The following is a 21,842-nucleotide window of genomic DNA, read 5'->3' on the forward strand; positions in this document are numbered from 1 at the left end:
TATTTAAATTTTCATTTATTTAGTACTCAAATGTACTACAAACTTAGCATATTTATTCATATATATATATAATTAAACTTTGATACTGCTATTTTGCTATATTGCTATATCGACATATCTTTATTTAAAAGTTATGATTTGAATATGAAATGTTCCCCATGGTCTCATGGGTAGAACACTTAGCTGCTGGCTAATGATTCTGCCTTCTCAGGTTGTAAACATTTTAGAAAATAGTGCCCAGCTTGAGGAAGTAGGGGGGTCATGCCTTTGAAGGTTACAATTGGCTGTAGTCTCTTCCCTTTCTCTTTGATTCTTTTTTTTTTCTTTTCACAGCATAGGATGAGCAACAGCTGCACCACAGGCTCCCACAGCCAGCCTTAATGAGAACATGGCAGAAGCCCAATCTCGATGTAATGAATGCAAGCAGCCATGGACTACAACCTCTGAGTCAAAACAAATTCTTCCAAACCATTTTCTCAGATACTTTAATCAGTGAGGCAAAAATAGCTAATAGAATTAATTGACTTATTTAACCTTATGAGATCCTAGATTTTAAGACAGTATAATGTATTTTCATATTGTATGTTCTATAGAACAAATCTGCTTTTTGTTTGTTTAACACTTGGCCATATTAGCACCAGAAACAATTACACAAACCTCAGCTAGTGACACTGGGGAGATGGTAGGCGACCTGACTATTGGTGCACCGAATGACATCAAGGGGATATAATAAGGAGGGGAGAAGTAAAAACACCTTTGTTTGAAGAAGATATGGTTACATACAAAAGTGACCCTAAAATTCTACCAGAAAACTCCTGTAGCTGATAAACACTTTCAGCAACATGGCTGGATACAAACTTAACTCATAAAAATTAGTAGCCTCTGTGTATACAAACAGACTAAGGAAGAAATCATGAAAACAACACTTCCACAACAGACTCAAAAATATAAAATATATTGGAGTAACATAAAATTAGTATGATAAAAATGTCATGACACTGAAAAGAAATTGAAAAAGACATAATAAGATGTAAAGATCTCCCAAGATCAGAGGTCAGTAGGATTAATATAGTAAAAATGATTGTTCTACTAAAAGCAATAGAGAGTCAATACAATTCTCATCAAAATTTCAACGCAAGTTTTCAACACAGAAATGGAAAGAATTCTTTTCAACTTCATATAGAAAGACACACCCACAACGCACGCACACACACACACACACACACACACACACACACACACACACACACACACACTGGACAGCCAAAACAATTCTGAACAATAACAAAGTAAAGAAGAATGTTCTGGACCATAATCAGAATCTATTGTATTAAAAATCTATTCTCAATTTTAAAAAAATGTCTCCACAAGATTTGCCTGTAGACAACTATGTAGGTTCATTTTCTTGGTTGGCAATTGATGTGAATCACACTAGAGCCTGTGCCTGATCTCATCTCCTGATTTAGATGTATGAGTTGGATTATAGTTGCAGTCACCACAGGGGAATAAAATAATAATAACAGTAATATTAATAAGAAGAATAAAAATATTTAAGGCCATAATTCATTTTTCTGTACTTTTATCATGTAATATAATGTATTTCCCAAACACATCATTCTAGTAAATTGACTAACATCTTCCAATATCCCATAATCCTCTGTCCCTGATGACCCTGTTCAGTGTTTTGGGACTTGTAAGGAAAAGACTGAATTTGTCCCTTTGATTCTGTTGTTGTTGTTTTAAAGCTCATGACTGACTTTCAAATATAGTACCTAAATGAAAGGGAGTAATGTAGCTTAAAACTAAGAAAATAGAATAATTTCGACAATAGTTTTATTTGGTAGCTCCCATTAGGCCTATACTACTAAATAATTATGCCTTTTACTTGAGAGATGTTCTTTTTTGAAGCTTTGATGAGCAGAAAAGGAACCTTCACTTCCATACAAAACTTGTATGCAAAAACAAACTGAGAATTGTATCTAGCCCTTAGACACACATACAGTCATATCTAAACAACCAGAAGGAAAAAGAGGGAGGTGGCAAGACAGAGCAGCCTCTGCCCTGCACTGCCCCAGGACACCAGGATCCTGACCAGCAGTCTTATTTCACACTTGCAGTATTGCCAGCTTGCTTAGCCTTTGATTTTAAGACAAAGACATCGATGGGAGTTGAGAGTGCTCTGAATCCTCATAGATTCACCTTGTAGTAAACAATTCTCACCTAAAAATAATGCAAACAATAACTTAAGTAAATTAAATTAAAACAAAACATTGGGCAATGTTTCTAACCTGAATTAAGTCAAAAGAAAAACCTCTTTGAAGTTCTGTCTTGGTAATAAAAATACTTGAAGAAGCTTCTGGCATTAAAAAAAAAAAGGTTAACAACACTAAAAATCAAATTCTGTGCACAATCCAAATGCTACTAAGTTCTTGGAGTCACTCAAGGAACAAAGTTTATTACTTTTGAATATGACCCCTCATTTTGCCTTTCCAATATCATGTTATAGACAACACATACTTGAGGAAAATATCATATAAAGCATGCCCTCTTTTCTAATACCCCTGTGAATATTAATACAATTATACAATGTTTTCATTAAACACTAGCATAATGTAAAATCCAATTGGATTAATGATAACTTCTTTTGTCATAAAGGATTTTAATTCTTTTTGACTCTCTATTCTTCTCATTCTCTCCATTATCCCTTCCTATATATGGATCAGAAGAAGATCCATGTCTGATTTCCTATAAGGACAACTCTCAGAGGAGCAACATTTTTTACAGGGAGTCTCAATCTCTGCACCCCAAGGAATGGAGAAAAGAAGAAGGAAGGAAGGAAGGAAGGAAGGAAGGAAGGAAGGAAGGAAGGAAGGAAGGAAGGAAGGAAGGAAGGAAGGAAGGAAAGAAAGAAAAGGTCTCAACACTATTGTCCTAAACTACCATTTGAACTGAAGTGTACTTAATTTTTTTATTTTTAATTTTATTTTCTCATACAATGCATCCCAAGAGTTGCTTCCCCTCCCTCCACTCCTCCCAGTTAACCACCACCTCCCTTCTCTCCCACATCTACCATCACCCGCTCCTCCATGCCCATCTCCCCACAGAAAGGAGCAGGCCTCCAAAGGACATCACAGCAACGGGCCACAGTAAGATACAATAAGAGAAGGCACAGACTTTCTTATCAAGGCTCTGCGAGGCAATCCAGTAGGAAGAAAAGTGTCCCAAAAGCGGGCAAAAGAGCAGGAGACACTCCCTCTACCACTAATAGGAGTCCCACAAAAATACCAAGTCAACATCCATAATTATATGAAGAAGACCTATCTTAGACCCATGCATGGACTGTGATTGCCATTTCAATCTCTGTGAGCCCATGAGTCCTGCTTAGTTGATTCTGTGGGCCATACTTCCTTTAACTTAGTTACTGATTCTGTGTCTGGTTGTATCTGTTCTTATGTGTTTGCATGTTCTTGTGTGAACAGTTGTAAGTAAATTGTGTATAAATTTGCATGAGAGTACAGAAGCCACAGGTCAGTTCCCAGTATAGTCCTCTGTTTCCCTCTACCTTCTTGACTGACATTGTACTTGGTGATCATTAATTAATCTAGATGGGCTAGTCATCAATTCCCAGGGACCTGTGGCTTGCCTTTCTCAGACTTCCCAGGGCTGGGATTAAATATATTGTTTTCTCTTACATACCACAGATTGAATTTAGTTCCTCATCTCTGTACAGCAAACAATTTCTTATCTGAGCTATCTCTCTCAACTGGAACTTTGATTCAATGAGTAGTCAATTTTATTCACTTTTTAAAATTCTATATGATTTCCTGAGATCCAAGACATCAGGGAAAGTATAAATAGTTGGGTATATGCTGGAAAACAAAATATTAATTAATAAGCTTACTTGTTTTGTTTTTTCCTTAAACATTCAATTTCATTTTATTTGAAGGGAAAATATAAACCAATCTTTCTCTTCATGAAAATATAATGATTGGCACTTTGAACTCTGATTACTTTTAATGAATACTTAAATATTAATTTCCTTTTTCTGTTCTTTGTAACTATAATTGCAACATTTCTTCCTTTGCTTCCCTCTCTCCACACCCTCCCATATACCCCTCCATGCATTCCTGCATATAGATTAGCTATACAAGGACAATAACAATAAACATGCAAAAGTAAATGGAAAAGCCCACAAGGCTTCAGACTCTGCATACAGAATAAGGAATGCTGAGAGGTGAAGAAATACGCGTCCCCAGGGAAGAACATACCAATTGGTTGTCCAATACCAAATGTTCAGCCCTGACAACATACATATCTTAACATTATCTATTATTTTGACATTTGAGGTAGATGTTGTTTTTCTAATTAAAAAATAAGACCACTCAATAACACAGAAGGGGAAATGTTTAGAATGTCTAACATTGGTGTTATTATGCATACTTCTACATACAATCTGAGATTACCATATTGAAAGGCAAAACATAACCCATCAATAAGGAAATGAACTTGAATTTTATATCTGGTTAGGAACACATATTTTTCTAACACTGAAATTGTTTTTGGAAACTCCTCTGTTTTGGCCACCTGCTGCTTCCAGACTGATGCATGCATTGTGTCCCCAGTTAGAAATTTTCATAGGAAGCCAGAATACTTAAACAGCCAGCAACTGCCAAACCCCAGGACTGGAAGAGGATTCTCTTCAGAGTCTCAGGGATCACATTTCATATCCTGGTTACTCCCTGCTGCTTTTCTTGTCTTCTCATTCTTTGCTCAATAGTAGTTAAATCCTCCTTAAATCTTCAAAACTCTGAGTTTTGTTCTGTATACTGTATGTCAGCTTCATTATGAACAAACCTCATTGTGTCACATGCTCTTATAAATTTACAATCTTCTAAAAATAGCCTACATTTTCCCCTTAGAAACTTAAGTTTTCATTGCAATTTTAAGTCAACAACATATATACATGTTATATGTAAAATTATATAAAAATATAATTATGCTTATAATTATAATAAATTTTATATGAATATATAAACATATAGATTTATAAATTTATATATTTACTGTTGTGCCCAGATCGTGACCCCCAGAGAGACCACCAAAGACGAGCATGCCGGAATGCAAAAGCAAGGTTTAATTCTGGATATACAAGCCTAGGCAGGGACTTCGTCCAATACATCCAACGCAGTGGAGGCTGGAGGAAGCACCCACCTATCTGCAAGCTCAGCTTTTAAAGGGAAAAGTCACAAGGTTACATCATTTAGGGGTGCTAGTACAGGTACAATTCTGATTGGCTCACTTCTAGGGACTTCTAGAAATTACTTCTAAGGGAGTGGTTGCCCACCACCATTTCTCATTGGCTGCCCTCAGGTGGGGGCATTTCTATGGCCAGTTACCCTGGAAACCAGGGAGAGGACATTCCATAGTCTGGCAGGCATTACCTCGTGACTATCTTGTGACTCTGAACTTCTGCACTTCCTGGTTTCTGGAATCTGAACTGACTGGTTTCAGTAACTAATGGCCTATTCCCAAAAGGAGAAATCTTAGGCCTTAATTTTAGGGTGAAAGCATTTTGGTCTTATTTCTAAGATGGCTCCTTTTGGTCTCACATTTATATGTTTATCTTTAAATAAATAATTATAGATAGCAATTAACATACCTATGTTAGTTGCATGCAACAAAGTTTCTAAATGCTTCCATGTTTATTCCTACCTAAAGAATAATAGTCATATTTAACTGACTTGCTTTAAATGGAGTCCAAATTGAATAGCACTTATTTGAATTAGTCAGGGGTTTCCAATTTACTTTTCACATGTTGAATAATGTCAAAAACATTCTATATTTTTATACTTTTTATATTCCAAGGCCTATATTGTGAGTCAATATAGTTCTTGTATTAGTTCCCTATTGATAGAAACATTTTCTTGCTGATCTTATTAATGACAGAGAGAATAACTTAAATTTCACTAAATAGACATCACAAATTATTTTCCTCAAATTAAAATCTAACAACTGGAATTAAGAAGCTCATATATTTTAGTAGAAGTCAAAGGACTAGGATTGTGTTGTTTAAAAACATTCTCTCTTTCTTAACTTCACAGGATATATTAAAATAAAACATTAATTTGTTATATCACAAATTTTAAAAAGATAAAACATTTAATATCTGTCTTAGCTAGGGTTTCTATTGCTGTGAAAAGGTGCCATAACATGGCAACTCTTATAAAGCAAAACATTTAATTAATATAGCATCTTGCAGTTCAGAGGTCCAGTTTGTTATCATCATGCCAGGGAGCATTGTGGCATGCAGGCAGACGTGATACTAGCTACATCTTGAACAGAAGGCAACAGGAAGTGGACTGAGACCCTGGGAAGTATCTTGAGCATAGGAAACCTCAAAGCCCACCTATCGTGGACTATGGGGGTCCAGCCCCTCAATAGTCCCCTCCCAGGGTCCGGGAAGAATCTATAACCAGCTGATAATTAATCTTTAATGAGAAGAAATGAGTCTATGTACACGAAACTCCTTTTTCATACACTTTATTATTCTGTGATAGTTCTCTCTCTACACAGCTTCTATTCTGCTCTCATGTTTAGCTCCTTTTTTGCCTGATTTCTCTATATTTATCTACTGTCCCCTCTAGGTTCTATCTTAGTCCCTTCATCTAGTTCTATCCCTTCTAGGTTCTCATTTATCTAGTTCTTTCCCCTATCAGCTCCTCTCCCGTCTCCTTCTCTCTCATCTGGCTCTTCCTTATCTTGTTCTTCCCATCTGGCTCTTCCTCATCTTCCATCTCGTTCCTCTAGTCCTCTCTGAAAGGACCAAGCAGATGCCATAACGGGCTGCTCAGTCTTGTCTCAGAGATCAGGCCTCAATTTCAGTTTCCTGAGACTGAGCAAGCAGTCTTTGGGAGGGCTGTGAACAAAAGACATAGTCCTTGCAGTAGCTCTCTTTCTGCAGGTGCTCTGACTGCTAAAAGTTGAGCCAGATGTTTACTGTCTGGGGCCCCTCACCAACTTAGAGTTATGTGCATGATGTGCTAGGCGAGCCAGCCCCCATGGCAGCTCAAGGACAAAGCCTGGGACTTGTGCTGGACAGCCCCCAAAGTGATAATTGTAACTGCCAACCAGTAAATTCAAAGGTTACATACCCTCACCCAATTAAAAGAGAACAGAGATAAAAATAAACCAATCCTAGTTGCACCCCTGCAAACCTCCCTAGCCCCCCTGAAGGGCTTGTGGTTTTTGCCTTTAAATAGCCAGCCACACAAAGAAAGAGGAACTCCTCCCTGCCTCACTGTATTGAGTGTAGGAATGAGTTCCCTGTCTTGACTTGTTTCTGCAGAATAAACCTTGCTGTTGCATTCTGGACATCCAAGGTCTTCGGTGGTCTCTTTGGGGGATCACAATCTGGGCAAAACACTCTTTTAGCCCTTCAATCTAGTTCTTCCCCATCTCTGTTCGTTCCTCTCAAGTTCTTACCCATCTAGTTCTTCCATTCTCTTTTTTTTCCTCTTCTCTGTCCTCTGCTTTACAGTTCCCCAAAATCACAATCCTCCCCTCCACCCAGGACACTCAGCCTGAACTTCCTCAGTGATTGTCTGCAACCAGGATCAAATGGAGGGTTGATAAGAATTACAAAGAGGGGCACTAGTTGTTAATTACCATTTGCAACCCAAAGGGGAAGTGACTAATGAATTAACTAAAGGCTAAATATGGGTAATATCTAAGAACAGGGATCTCATGTGCACAACTATAATCTTAAATGTGTTTGGTAAAAGATGTTAAAAATCTAGAAGTTGCTAGGTCAATGGGAGAAAATAAAACTGTCTTCTTTTTTCCTGTGGCTCCTATCTGTCCAAGCTGTCTGCTGTTTTTCTTCAGGGTGAGGGAAAGTGTGCTCAGTCTCTAGGCAACCTGTCTACAGGTAGATGCCTCTGGTGATAGCTAAAGGGAGATCTGGAACTGGAGGTAAGATTTGGGAAAGGAGGAAGTTAAGCTTAATTAGCACATCCACCAGGCCTTCTCAAACAGGTAGCCTGGATGCTTAAGTCTGTTCTTAGAGAGTACCTCTGATAAGGTTCTTCCTCCGTCTGGGGATGCACCTGGCCGGATGCTGCCAATGATGATAATTACAGGGAGGCTTGAACTGGGAGTTCTGGCTGAGCATAGCTGTTAGCGCAGAATGTTATCTAAATATTCCTAGAAGTGGTTAGGTAAGTAGTTAGAGGTCTATAAAGTTAGTAAGGCTGTAAGAAAGGAGGGGTCTGAGCTAAATTGTGTAAAGCTACTACTTAATGTCTACCTGACCTAGGCGGTGTCCCCTTGTGGAATTTACCTTAAGTCAGGAGACTCGCCTGTGGGTTGTTATCACTGTTAGTCCTTGGAAATTGGGTGACCACCTGGGTGATGTCTCCTTTAGTCCTTGAAAGTGGCTAGGGGAGATATCTGATTCCAGAGAAAGCCTTTCCTGAGGCTGTTCTCCAAATGCCTGGAATGTGTATGTCTAGAGAGTGACCAGTCCACATTGTTAGGCCTTCTTAGGGAAAAATCAATTGGGAAAACTATGAAGGCACACATGATTTTCATAACAGAATACAGCTGATATGTAACAAGCCAAGTAACACCAAAAACTCCTTGGGATTTGGCTTCCTCTGAAGGAATTCCCTGATTCCTCCAGGTAGTGACTTTGCCATAACCAGCTGAGTTCTTATGATATTCCTGCGGCCCACAGTGACATACTTTCTCCAAGGCCATACCTACACCAATAAAGCCACACTTCCTAGTAGTGCCACTCCCTATGATATTATGGGAGCCAATTACGTCAAACTGCCACATTCCACCTCTGGCTCCCATAAGCTTATAAAAATACTGTAACACAAAATACATTTACTCCAACTTCAAAAATCTACCACAGTCTCAACAATGTTTTATAGTTCAAAGTTTAAAGTTTCTTCTGAGATTCATGCAATCTCTTAACTGTAATCCCCAGTAAAATCAAAAAGCAGATCATATACTTCCAACATATAATGGCACCATTCAAAAACATAAGGAAGGGAACATAGTAAGGAAATACTGGACCAAACCAAGACCAAGACCAAAAGCCAGCTGGGCAAACTCCAAACATTTCATCTCCATGTCTGATGTCAAAACGCTCTTCAGATACCCAATTCTATTCAATTTTGTTGACTGTGATAGACATCTTTCTCTAAGGCTTGTTCCACTTCCTGTTAACAGCTCTCCTCAGCAGGTATTCCATGACTCTGGCATTTTGAGCATCTTGGGTTCTTCATGGCAATCTAGGCTTTAACTTCACAGATTCAACAATGTTCTCACTAGACCTCCATTTGTGTACAACCCTGACACATGCCTGGCTTCAAGAGCTTTCATTAGACGTTGAAGCAAATTCCATAACCTGTTCCTTCTATCCTTATCTCTAAAGCAAGTACCATGTGGCCAAAGCCACCAAGTTCTGCTGCTCTCTGGGGCTGTTCAATCACATCTTCAGTAGCTTCCTGTTGTCTAGCTTCACTGCCTATGCTTTTTTTTTTTTTTTTGAACTTGCTCTGTATACCAGGCTGGCCTCAAACTCAGAGATCTATCAGCCTCTGCTTTTCCCAGTGCTAGATTAAAGGTATGTACCAACATGCCCCAGGCTCTGAGCTTTTCTTAATTATTTTTCACAAGTCAAAATTTAGCTGGTGGGAATTCACCACACCCTTTATTCCATGTCTTAATTTTTTTAGTTTATCTCCTTTAACACAGGAGTTAGCTTTATTTCACATCCTGGTTTCCCTTTTCTTGATCTATACATTTTGTATTTTTATTTGCTCAACTTGCTCCATTTCATTATAAATCTTCATTAGAGTTACCACTAATAGCCATACAACAAAGTCTATACTAGGCTTTTTAGAGATTTCCTCTGCCAATAGAATTAATCTAAAACTCTTCACTGTAGCTTCATGCAGACTCTATGTACAAGGGTAAAAAGCAGCCACACTCTTCATCAAAATGTCACAAGAACAATCTTTAGGCAACATACTAAAATTCTTCTCCTCTGAAACCTCTTAAGCAGCTCCTGACAGTTTAAATAATTCTTAGGACTACTGTTTTCCATATTCCTGGTAAGACAGCACATAAAGCCATGCTTAAAGCATTCCATTCCTTTCCTAACTCAAAGTACAAAAGTCCAAATTCCTCCAAATAAAAACATGGTCTGGTCTATCATAGCAATACCCCAGTCCATGGTACCAACTTCAACCTTAGCTAGGGTTTCTATTGCTGCTAAGAGACAGCATGACCATGGTAACTCTTATAAGGAAAACATTTAATTGGAGTGGCTAGGCTACAGTTTCAGAGGTTCAGTCCGTTATCATCATAGCAGGGAACATGGTAGCATGCAGGCAGACATGGTGATGGCTATGTCTTGATATGCAGGCAACAGGAAGTGGACTGTGATGCTAGAAGGAACATGAGCATAGGAGACCTTAACGCCCACATACACAGTGGCATACTTCCTCCAACAAGGCCATACTTGCTCTAACAAAGCCACACCTCCTAATAGTGCCACTCCCTTTGAGGGCCATATTTTTTTCAGACCACCACATCTGGTATTCCCATCTTGGTAAAGACATCAATTCTGGTCATTTTCATCAACAGATACAGAATATTGGAGCATGAAAGTGTCTTAACAGTTCTCTTCAAGGTAGGCTGACAAATAGAATTTGAGTGATGTTCTCCATATTCAAAAGCTTTCCACAGTATTTATTTTACTTCATTCTGTAATTTAGCTGATGCATAAACACAAAATCTCTACATATGCATGTGTTGCCAACTAGTGTTTTGATACAGGTAAACATTGCATAATTTTTGCTTTACATTAGATATCTATCCTCACATATCTATCATAGCTTCATGGAGAAACATTGAAAATTGTTCCTTTAAGCTTTTAGGAATACAGACTAGAGTGTTATCATCAGTGTGAACAAACTGTACAATAGTGTAATGCAATTTCTTGCTTCTAACTGTAACTTAGCACCCATTTATTAGTGTTCCCTTACCCCTCACTCGAGCTTCTGCTACTTATTCTGCTCAATATCTCTGACAATAAGTATTATATTTTCAACTACCATAGGATAAAATTTTAAAATAAGCTATGTTGCTGTAATGCACAGAATTTCCTTTCTTTCTTAAAATAATAATTGTATTTATTATTTGAGATTTTCCTATAACGGATCTTATTTATATTAACTATCCTCCAAATCCTCCCAGATTAACCCCACCACCTTTCCACCCAAATTCTTTTTTTTAGTTACTATATTTTTAATAATTTTTTAATTTATTTTATCTACCAACCACAGTTGCCCCTCCCTCCTATCCTACCATTACCTCCTCCCACCTCCCTTCTAACTCTCTCCACATCTACTCCTCCTCCATCTCCATTCAGAAAGGGTATAGCCCTACATGGAAGTCATCAAACCATAGCATATCTAATTGAGGCAGGAACAAGCTCCTTCCCCATGCATCAAGACTGAAAGAGGCATCCCACCACAGGGAATAGGTTCCAAAGAGCCAAGTCATGCTCCTGGGACAGGTCCTTTTCCCACTGCTCTGGGCCCCACAAACAGACCAAGCTTATACAACTGTCATCTACGTGTAGAGGGTCTATGTCAGCCCCATGAAGGCTCCTTAGAGTTAGTTTAGACTTCATGAGTTTTTATGAGCTTGGGTCAGCTGTCTCTGTGGGTTTCTTCTTCATGTTCTTGACCACCCACTTGTTCATATAATCCCTCCACCCTCTCTTGGACTAGATTCCTGGAGTGCAGCCTAGTGCTTGGTTGTGGATCTCTGCATCTGCTTCCATCAGTTACTGGATGAAGGTTCTATGATGACCATTAAAGGTAGTCACCAATTTGATTACAGAAGGCCAGTTCAGGCACTCTCTCCACTATTTCTAGACATCTTCACTGAGGTCATCCTTGTGGATTCCTTGGAGTTTCCCTGGCACCAAGTTTCTCCCTAACCCCATGCTGGCCCCCTCTATTAAGATATCTTTTTCCTTGCCTTATATTGACTTCCCTCCCCCAACTCAACCAACCCAATCCCTCATGTTTCCATCCCCTATCTCCTCCACTTTACCTCACCTCCCCCCATTTTACCTTGGAGACCCCATCCTCCTTCCCAGGGTGATCCAGCATCACCCTTGGTGTCCTCTTTGTTACTTAGTTTCTCTGGGGTTGTGGATTGTAGGCTGGTTATCCTTTGCTTTACATCTAATACCCAGTTATGATTAAGTACATACCAAGTTTGTCTTTCTGGGTCTGTCCACTAAACTTCTTGTCTGCTTTCTTTTCATTAAGCTCACTGAGTCCAATATGTGAAGCCTAAATACTCTTGGGAGCATGATTAACATAACAGAGTCATGCCTTTTAAAAAAGAGATCTTTGTTACCAGCAGCTGCCCATTGCCAATAACTTCTCAGCTTACAATACCCATCTTTCCCCTCAAAGCTGGGATTTTTACCTGACTTGTGTTCAGATAAGTCTGATGTATATCACAGTCTCATATTTTCTGCCACTTATCCATTTATGCATCTTTATTTATTGTCATTTTCAAGAAGCTTCTCTGATGAGGGTTTAGATATGGGTATATTCACTAAGAGACAATTTAATATTGTGTCTATTTAGGAGAAAAATAAAATAGATTCTCTTCTAGAGCATATTACTTATTTAACATGTTTGTCACCCTAAATATGTGGATGGGTATTGATATTATCGTATGAAGCAGGCTTCAACTTCAGTCAGGAAATAATTAGTTACTCCCTTAACATTCATTCCACTCTTGCACCAGTGGACATACATTGCCATAACAGTTGTTTCTGTAGCTCATGGAGTAACAAACTAGGTAAGACTGTTGGTTAATTTTCTCTTCTCCTAGTTTCATAGGACCTTTTAGCACTTTCAAAACTAGTCCATAGTGATTATGATTTCAGATAAGTACCAGTTTGACTTCTCCATTTTCTATAACTGAAGTATGTGATGTCTTCAACAAGAGGATCTTATGATCAAGAGATTGACATTCTTTAATGGATGAATAGAATTCTACTGTGGGTACTATATTTTTTATAATTTGTCAGTAGATATACATGGGTTGTTTCTATTTATTGACTACTGTGAATAGTGTTTCAATGAGCACTAGAGTGCATAACTTTCTTTGATATGATCATTTCCGTCATTGGAATATTTAGGTATAAGGTATTTCTATTGTTAAATATTTGAGACATCTTCATAGTCTTCTCTAATAGCTCTAATATTTTCCATCCCTGCCAACAGTGACCATGGGATGCCTCATCCTGTAATACTTGATACCTTTAATCTTTAATTTGATTCTTACCAGAGTGAGGTTATAGGTCACTGTGGGCTTAATTTGTACTTCCTGGGATGCTGATAAGGTTAAGCATGTTTACATCAATTTGTTTACTAGTTAAAGTTTTTCTTTTGAGACATCTATTTTAAAGTCATTGCCCTTTATTAAATCATATTATTTGGAATACTGTTGTTACTGAATTTCAAGAAGAATTTAAATTACAGATTGTAGCAGGAATCTTAAAGAGTCTTATTAATAAAATCAAACTTGAGGCCAGTTATTGGGGTGAGTACTGGAAGATCAGAGAGACAGAACAAGCCACAGCTACCTCACCTCGCCAGTTCCTCAGCTGGTCCTCAACTGGAAGCCTATGTGTCCTCATATCCTAATACCTCTTAGCTGAACTGTGCTTCTCAAAACCTAAAAGCTAAACCAAACAAATGCTTATCCAGCCAAATGCTTCTAGTTCCTGGTCTTCATGCCTTATATACCTTTCTGCTTTCTACCATCATTCCCTGGGATTAAAGGCTCGCTTTCTAAGATTGAAGGTGTGAGTCACCATGCTTGGCTGTATCATTGAACAGATGGATTTCTGCCTCTGGAATGTGAGGATTAAAGGCGTGTACCTTTTCTGCCTATTCTAAGTAGCTAGTGGCTTTTCTGTTCTCTGACCCCAGATAAGTTTATTAGGGTACACAATATTTTGGGGAACACAATACCACCATAACTGATCTCAGTAGAAACCAGATGACCTCTGTAAGATGAATTTTTACACAGAAAAACCCTGTCTCGAAAAACCAAAAAAAAAAAAAAAAAAAAAAAAAGGATGAATCTTAAAAGATCTTATAAATAAAACACCCAGAGCCAAGTACTGGAGTGAAAACTGAGAGACCAGAGAAGCAGAAAGAAGCCAACCACATTCTTACCACTAGGAAATCCTCAGTCAAAGGGACAGCTACTTCCTGTATGTACGTACATCTATATCCTTCCTGTGTCTGCCATGTCACTTCCTCTCTCTGCCCAGCTATATAACTTCCTGTTTATCTATTTGTACAGAACTCCAGACTCTATTGTTAACTAGTGTGGGGAAGTAAGTGTATGTACCACCAGGTCTGACTTGGTTCCCAGTGTGGCCTTGAACTCACAGAGATCTGGATGCATCTCTGCCTCGTGAATGCTAGGGTTAAAGGCATGTGGTACCATTAACTGACTTCTATGTTTAATATAGTGGCTGGCTTTTTCCTGTGATCTCCATGCAAGCTTTATTTATTAGAGCACAAATAAAATATCACCACATTTCCCCTTTTTTTCTAAAATAAAAAGTATAACTAATATAAGAAAAAATATATGCAATAAGTACAATAACTATATACAATATAAACAGGCAATAAATACATTAACAATGTCTACTAGTCCATTTACATCTGACAAATTCAGAGAAAATATCCCATTGTTTATTCTACCTTTGTGAATCCAAAGCATTCTATCTAATTTACCTTTTATCCTAATTTGCATTACCAAAACTATCTTTGGATGTCTTTCAAACTTATACACTTTACACCTCTGTAGTGAGTTTCTCTTCTGAAATTGTTAACAAGGAAAACTATAACTATCTAATCTTTACCTCCCTCAGAGACCTGAGAAGGAAATAATATTGAGTAAGAAGGAAGTACAAACAAGCCACTTACAAAATATTTGAGAAATGACAGAAAGAGCTGGCTGACTGGACAGTCACCCAAGATTCCTCTGCAATGCTGGGGCATCATCTTCGGACTACAAGCTTATCATATCTGATAGACTCATCTGTGAAGCAGGATTTTCTAAAGAGCCTTCCTACCTGGTCTTGGCAAGGATTGGCAATCCTTTCTTTTGTGTCCTGCTTGTCCAATTTGGACAGCATACTGTCAGCAGTCAAGCAAGGGCATTTTCTTGCACAGTGGCTAACTTTTGCCAACAATGAAAGTAAACTCCATATGCAGTTTTTTTCAATGCCCATCATTGTCTCTGAAGTAAATTGGTGCTACCAGGAGCAGACATAGCTCATAGTCACAAAAAAAAAGAATCTATGTTAATAAAACATCTTAAATGTCATATTCTGCATATCTATTAAGTGTTTGAAGGTGACCTGGCTATCTAAAATATATTTCTGCTTGACCTTGAAAACATACTTTATATGACTACAGTTTTGATAATAATGTAACTACTAACTACTTACATTTCTTTATATCCTAGGTAGTTGGTAATAATAACTTTCAAGGACTAGCAATTTGCATTACATTGTTAAATAAACTGTATAGGTACAATACCTTGAGCAAGATTACAAATATATGTTCAGTATTTTCTAACAAAATCAATCTCAAACTTGTGTCACTATAGATAATATGTATACAATATACAAAAATCCAATCCAATGTAAAATATTTAAAACTAGTAGTTGCCTTTTAAAAGTAGATTCAATAATCTGACTTTATATCTTATCATATCTATCTATATTCTCTCTTTTTTCTTTTCAGAATAGATTCAATAATCAACCTTTTATCTAAATCCTCTTTTTCCTTTTTCTTCTTTTTTTTCAAACAAGAACCTTAAATATAATCTGCTTTATTTAGCCCTTTTCTTGGCCATTAACAATAACAACTTGAAACCAACCATCCTAAACAATGACAATTATCCAAAACCCATTGAAAAACCAAAAAACACCCACCCCACTTCTTGGGAATGTGGGTGTCATGTTTTAAAATTACTTCCAGCAGTCAGGGATCAAAAACATTTTTAGAGGATTCTGAAAGAAAAATTTGGGGTTAATTGTCAAGTCCTAGGAGGTGATTGCTTTATCTTTTGTTGTTCAGTCTCTGCATAATGTGAAAATGCAGAGCTTGTCTCAAGTCCTTGTTCAAGTAGTCTATGAGTCTGGATCATCTCAACTAGCCATCTCAAAATTGTACTGAGCAGTTTGTAGTCCAAAGCTGATCTTTGGGTGATGTTTGTCAGCTTAATGGTATTATTGTCTTGATTGAATCATCATAGTGGAGTCCCATCATCTTTCTGGAGACTTCAGATTTACTGTTAGGCATGGTCATGATTCCATGCAGAAAACTGATAGAGATTCAAATAGGAAAACACGTACAGGCATGTAGATGAAGCCTTTTTTCTAGAATTACTTAGTACTCTATATGATCATTAATATCATGACAAAGGTTTAATTTATATGTGTGTGTGTGTATTAATCTTATAAATTTTGATAGAAAATTTATAGCTTAAGCAGAATTATAAAGAGTCAAAATAAAACCAAAAACGTAAGAGATTAGTGACAATAGAATAGTCTTTTAATTTTGGTTATATTCTGTCCCAAATCAGATGGCTCTTCTGGCATGATACAGAGATTTTGCATTTTTCTTTTAACAAACATGCTTAGGTTTAGAGAAGGAGAGAGCCATTCTCCAACTCCAAAGCCAGCTTTAATTTTTAATTGAATTGGGACTACATAAGACCATTTGTGTTAAGTGTCTGTAGAGAACAGTAGAAACAAACATTTAGGGAGACTTATGAAATTCTATACGTGATATACCAATAGGTCAATTTACTCTTTTTCCTAGGATATTTTTTTCTGAATGATCTGTCCTTTTTGTCCAGATGTCTCATTTGTTCAGTGTTCTTCAGATTCCTTAGCCTTCATTTTCCTGAAAGACAAAAACAAAAACCCTTCCCAACACCTAACTTTGGGGAGGTTCCCTTTTGGCAAGTTATATCTCATGAAATAAAAAGCATTTGTTTGTGGTATAAGTTAATTTAAATTGAATGGTGCAGCTGGAAGTTTTCCTGTGTCCCATCAGGTACACAGCTGCTGAGACCCAAGTAAACACACAGAGGCTTATATTAATTAAAACTGCTTGGCCATTAGCTCAGGCCTACCACTGACTAACTCCTACACTTAAACTCAGCCCATTTCTGTTAATCTATATGTCGCCACATTTTCCATGGCTTTACCTGTGTGCCATTATGTGCTACTCCATGGACAGTGGGCTGACATCTCCTGATTCAACCTTCCTCTTCCCAGAATTCTCCTTGTCTGCTTATCCTGCCTATACTTCCTGCCTGGCTACTGGCCAATCAACGTCTTATTAAACCAGTATACAAAAGCATTATTCCACAGCATTTCCCCTTTTCTGTTTAATTAAAAAGGAAAGTTTTAACTTTAACATAGTAAAATTACATATAATAAACAGTTATCAAGCAAGAATTACAGTTGCAATATCTATTCTATCTGTATTTGGCAAAATTAAAGAAAATAATCTATCTTATATTTGTGAGTCTAAAGTTTCATATTCACCTTATCTCTTATCATAACCAAGGAAAATCATAATTATAACTATCTAGTCTTCAACTATATCAAAGACCTCAGAAGGATACAATATCATCTAAGTAAACAGGAAGAGCATTGTAAGCAACTTCCAAAAATCTAGAATGATAGAAATATCTGTCTGCCTAGAAAGTCATCCAAATGGTGTAGAACCAGCCATACCTTGGTAACAGTGAAACTGTTTTACTTAGCACTTATCTTCTTATAGGTAGGTGTGTGTGGCAAGCCACAAAAATATGTTATAAGGAGTCCAGCTGTGTATTTAAGCTATACTTTGACCGGCAAAGGGTCTGTCAAAAAGCAAGTCATTTATTCTGAATATATGGTGTTATCCAGCTGTTAATATTTCAGTTGTCTTCTGCTATGTAATTCTTGCATGCTCAAATATTCCCAGACCATTTGGCAAAGAGTTCAGTTCCTTAGACCTGCTGATCTTCTAGGTAACTAATTCCCCTACTGAGTCTTGAGACAAGCTGGCTGGAGAAGCATAGCTTTGTTTCTTGTGCAAATGAAGCTCAGACCATCTCCTTCCTCCATGCCTAGGGGCATGGATGACAGATTGACTGAGGACAATAGGGTGTTTTACATAACCAGGTATAGTAAGGACTGGAGCGGAATTCCAGAGGAGATACAGAACAGCATGGCCAGAGAGAAGAGAGGAAGACAGAGGTTCAGTGGAGGGTAAAGCAGATTTCTTGTAAAGTTTATCAGGGTCAGGGATAAGGAGCCAGGAAGGATATAGATGGAGGACAAAAGGACGGAGGAGGAAAATCAGGTCAAAAGCATAAGAGTTTACTAAAACTATGAATACAGCATAACTGGTCACAGAGAGGAGCTGAATGTGAGGACAGAACTGAAACTGTGTAGATAGAATTAGCTTAGAAGAATAAAGTGAATGGACTAAAGAACTCAGTATATCTAGATTCATTCCAATTCTGTTGGTAGTGTCCCTTCTGGGTCCCCTGGGATAGTATAATATGAAGCTGATTCCTAATATTATACAAAACATATACATAATAGATTATTACTCAGCAGTAAAAATCAATGACATCATGAAATTTTCAGGCAAATGGATGGTAACCTAGGCTCAGAAAGATAAACCTGGTATGTACTCACTCATAAAGTTAAAACAGACTACAACCCATAGCTCCAGAGAAGCCAGCTAATAAAGAAAACCTTAAGAGGGATACACACATTGCTCTGGAAAGGGGAAATAGATGAGATCTCCTAAGTAAACTAGGGGTCAGAGGGCAATAGAAGGTAAGGGACGGAGGATGAGAAGGTAAGAAAATGGGATGGTTGAGTTGGAACAGGTATGGAGTAGGAGAGAAATGAAAAAGATATCTTAAAAGAGGAAGACATCATGGAGACAGGGAGAAACCTAGTACTAGGGAAGTTCCCAGAAATTCACTAGGATGACCCTAGATTAGACTACTATCAATAGTGGAGATGGTGGCTGAGCTGGCTTACCCTGGTAATCAGATTGGTGAACAGCCTAAATGTCATCTTAGAGCCTTCGTCCAGTAACTGATGGAAGTAGATACAGAGATCCACAGCCAAACTCCAGGCCGCACTCCAGGAGGGCAGTTGACTAGAGAGTAAAGGGATTCTATGAGCAAGGGACATCAAGATCATGATGGGGAAACCTACAGTGATAATCTAATCAAGCTAATGGGAACTTGTGAACTCTAGACCAATGCCTGTGGAGTCTCCATGGACCAGCATAAGCAAGACAGTTGTGTAACTTGGTCTACTTAAGTAAGACCATGATCCATGCCTGTTGCATGAACAGGCTTGTTGGAGCCCATTACCTATGGTGGGACACCTTGCACAGCTTGATGCAGGAGGAGGACCTTGGACCTGCCTCAAGAGAATGTACCAGGCTTTGCTGCCTCCTCATGGGATACCTTACCTTTTATAGAGGAGGCAATTGGGGGTGGGTTTGGGAGGGGAGCCTGGTGAGGGGAGAGGGCGAAGTGTAGAGAGGGGGATCTGTGGTTGGTATGTAAAATTAATAAAAAAAAATCTTAATAAAGAAAAAAAAAGAGAACTGTGTCTAACCAGGTAAGTTTCACAAGCAGCTGTCCCCAAACAGTGCTAGCTGTCTTTATTTGTACTTGAGAAAATGTTTTTATTTCCCACCTTCCAGGATTAACCTTCTGAAAAAAACAGTAACTTTTTCCCAACTTTTATATCTAAACAACTTTTAGACCAAAAACAATGCTCAGCATTTTGTGAGCTTGGCTAAATAGTGAGTCAGGCACATCCTGTCCTTACAATGCTAAAAGGTGATTATCATAGACACACATTCTCAAGAACAACAATATCATTCAAAATTTGACAAAGCATGTTTAAAGAATAGGAGTGACTTTCCATAAGCTGCTTACTTGCAGTTAGCTTGTATTTCTCTAACTGGTCTTTTGTCCTATAAAAGGGTCCTGCAGCCTAAGCATCTCTATAAAGGGTATACTTTGATTAGGCACACTTTTTCCATTTTAATGTTTTCTTTTTTTCCAAGAATTAGGAGATGCAGTTAATATCTCCTGTATTGCTTCCTTATATGAGCCCATTAATCTTTGTTGCTTCCAATCTTCCGAGCACTGAACCAGAAAAGAGTTCAGGATCTGGAGTAACAGCTGGCATTTCTAGATAAGAAACCTGAGAAGCATCAGTTCCCAAAGAATTTTAGGAGAAAATAATGGGGGGTGGGGGGAAATGGTGTTACCAGGAATGATTACATCTTTACCATGCATGACTGACAAAGTAAAACTAAAAAGTACCAAGAGAATTATCAATATTATGAGAGAGAAGAGAGCATGCAGACTGTGAGGTTTCAATAGTATTTTGTGCTGTCTCTTGGTCCACTTGCCTTTGCCAAGTGAGAGACCATGTCCACATGCCTTGCCTCTTGAAGAACCACTGGACAAGTGTTCTAGGCCACACAGCTCCCAACACAAACCGAGGTTGAATAGTGGCTCAACCCTGAAAGGATTTCAGGAGCTGCTCTAGTTTCAGAGCTGAGTGCTCCCCAATAGCCCAAGTGTTACAGGCTTTGTCCCCCAGTAGCAACATCAGAAAGTCGTGGAGCTTCTAGGAGGTGTGACCTAGTGGGAGGGTTTTAGAGCACAGATAGTAGCCATCCAATAATTTTGTTAACCTCAATTCCAGCACTGCTTCCAAGTTTGATCTGCTATATGGTAATTAGGAATCCCTACAAAAACTTTCAATATTATTTACCCCATTAAAATATGAAATTTTGAGGTGGAGTCTTTAAAACCTTGAAATAAAGCTACCCTTCTCTCTTTATAAGTTAACTTACATAGGCATGTTATAGAGAATGAAGGCTAACACAGAGATCATATTCAATTGCTGGCCTGACCAGCTACATAGAGCAGGGATAATTCAAAACAGGAGTTTTGGGTAATTATGTTCACCATGATGCACAAATTCTCTTTACTTAATATTCAAGGAATAATTAGCACCTGAAAATAATGTTCTTATTAACATTGGATGTTTATACAAATGGATACATAGTCTGTGGTGAGTGTCTTTGCCTGCTTAAATTACAAAAGGCTGAGATGTAATTAAAAAAACTACAAAAATCTTAGGAAAGATGATTCTCAACGCTACATCATCTTCTGATATGTCACTAAAAGCAACTTTTCAAATTGGTCAAATCTCATTTTACTAGGCTGTCAAGAAAACTGGTCATTATTCATAGTTATGTCCTGGACAACATACATTCTTTTCTTAAGACTGAGACTCTAAAATGTTCTTTATTTTCAGGTCCTATTGGTAGTTGCTTTTTTATTTAACTTTTTATTTCAAGTGTGTGACTATTTTGCCTGCCTGTATTTATGTGCACCACCTATTTGCAGTGCCCAAGGCAACTACAATAGTGTATTAAGTCCCAAGGAAATGGAGCCACAGATAGTTGTGGATCACCATGTAGGTGCAAAAGCAGCCAGTGCTCTTAATGGTTGAGCCATTTTAGCCACCTGTATCTCCTTTATACTGGTGGGGAGATGATTTTTTTTTCTCTCATTTGTGGTCATATAAGTTCCTACCTGTCTTTATTATTGACCTGAGTCAGAATCTAGTCCTTGACCATATTCTT

Source organism: Peromyscus maniculatus, chromosome 11 (assembly GCF_049852395.1).
Source record: "Peromyscus maniculatus bairdii isolate BWxNUB_F1_BW_parent chromosome 11, HU_Pman_BW_mat_3.1, whole genome shotgun sequence".
Classification (NCBI taxonomy): domain Eukaryota; kingdom Metazoa; phylum Chordata; class Mammalia; order Rodentia; family Cricetidae; genus Peromyscus; species Peromyscus maniculatus.